This window comes from Sinocyclocheilus grahami, unplaced genomic scaffold, assembly GCF_001515645.1.
Source record: "Sinocyclocheilus grahami isolate Dianchi unplaced genomic scaffold, SAMN03320097.WGS_v1.1 scaffold894.1, whole genome shotgun sequence".
Taxonomy (NCBI): domain Eukaryota; kingdom Metazoa; phylum Chordata; class Actinopteri; order Cypriniformes; family Cyprinidae; genus Sinocyclocheilus; species Sinocyclocheilus grahami.
Window position 1 is genome coordinate 303248 of NW_015506073.1, and position 2296 is coordinate 305543.

A 2296-nucleotide genomic window follows, 5' to 3' on the forward strand; every position below is an offset into this window, starting at 1 on the left:
GCACTCACTATTCGTTTTCTAACTGCTCGTTTTCTTAAAAAAAAGGCCTCTAACACTAGCTTTTTCTATTCCTTTTCTATTCTATCTACTTGTTTTCTTTTTGTTATACATATATGTATATGCACACACACACACACACACACACACACACACACACACATATATATATATATATAAGTTTAGAAATATATACATATACACACACTGTAAATGTTAAATTTATTTGTTAAAATTTAAACATTTTTAACAATTATTGACTTTTTTTAGGTTCTAAATGATTTCATGCTCACAGCACAAAACACATTGATAAACCATGTTTATTCTCATTAAGTGTATCCATATTAGATGATTTTTTGTGTTGTACACTGATGAAAAAATATATTGGTATAGAAACAATTTTCACTCATAAATTGCTAGTAAATTTCACAGTTACAAAGACACAGCAGGTAACACATTGAATTGAACATGATATTTTGAAGTAACTGACATAAAACTGACAGTATTTTGTTGTAAAATGTAGTCTAATAATCTTTGTTTTATTGATAACTTCGAAAATTCATTTTTGCAGTGTATATTTCTTTCATCTTGTATAGTTTTGTTGATGGTTTTGAGAATGAGGGTGAAACACAACCTGTTCGTGTTGACATTATTTTGTGCCAAAACGCGTTAGAGTTTGATTAGATGCACAACTTTTCAACAAGATGAAGATGAATTGCTTGTCGTATTCCTCATCTGCTAAATGAATGCAAATGTATATTGGAGGTCAGTTTGTTTGGTCATGGTTATTCAGTTAGTTGTATTTTTCCACCGGTTGAGCAACGCTGTTGTCGGGTGTTTTGATAGTCAGCAGAGGAATGTGAATGCTTGTCTTTGGCCCATGTGACAATTTTACACCTTCATTTGGTTTGCTTTTTCTTATATTATTGCTGATGTGTATAATTCCTTCTGGTCTTATCCCATTTAACGTGCAGAGTCAACTATAAGTTTTCTGAGAAACCATTTCTCTGTAAGTCACCCGCATTGCTAATCTCTGCCTAGACATGCTTTTTCTTCCATTCTAGTGTAAGTCTGTGTGTTTGGAGAGTTTTAAACAAAACTTTAAAGAAATGCACCAATATAGGGTTTCTGCAGGTCCTAAAAAGTCTAGTACAAATTAAGATCTTAAATCAGAGCAGAAAGTCTTAAATTGGCATGAAATCATGGCTTTAAATGTTGCATGCACTGCAAAAAAAAATGAAGCATAAAAAAGATAAAGCATTAAAGATATAACACATTTTCATATACCTCATTATCAGATACTTGTTCTTTTTTTAAATTTTCATATTCTAGTTTTGCGTTTTTGTAAAATGAATTAAAAAGTAATGGAAATTGTATTTTCAAACAACTTTTGTACAACTTTTTGAAGTTGTTCAAATTGTTGTTAATACAGCTCATTTTCATTATGGTCTTTAAAGTTCTTTAAAAAGTTTTAAATGGACATTCATAAACCTGCAGAAACCCTGATGAAACATTGTTTGCCGGGTCACTTATAATATTGAAACCCAGAGAGGAAAAATTTTGTATTATTTACATAAATTTAGAGAAGTTCCTGTTATGAACTAAACCGCAAACCAAGTACATTTTACAGAGCACCACATAATTTCTCTCTCTGTTTCAAACCATCATAGTGTGTATAAGAGATTCACCTAATAATCACATTAACTGACCAAATCAGCAGAGCGCTGAATATTTAACCTGACAAAAATGTGAACAGTGTGTCGAGTTCAGTACTGATCTGTCATTATATTTAGTGCAGATTAATGCTGGACGTTCTTTGGCTGGGAAACTGCTGATTTAATTGACAGGTTAGTTGGCACTTTGAGTGATAAAAATTATTCCCTTTTGCGTACCTCTCTCAGGTGTTATGCATAAATGCATTTCATTGACTGATAATGTGTGTTTAAAGAGCATACTGTAACTTGAGCATGAGAAATCATTTGATCTTTGTGAAATCTTACTCAAACACATATTATCTTGAGATGTCTATATCTGTTTTCAAAACAAAATCAAATGAAGCAAGAAACATTATTATGGTTAATTAGGATAATTAAGGGACAATTTGCTTGTTCTTGTAAAAAAAAACAGTTTCGACACTGAAATTGATTCTCATGATCTTTGAAATCTTTGGGTCTAAATGCAGTTTTGCAGAGAAAAATAAAGCGTGCCAAACGTAACCGAAGTAAAAGCATCGTCTTGTGCTCATCGCAGATGTTCAGTAGTGTTTAATTTAACGCCTCATTCATGTATGTTGATGAAT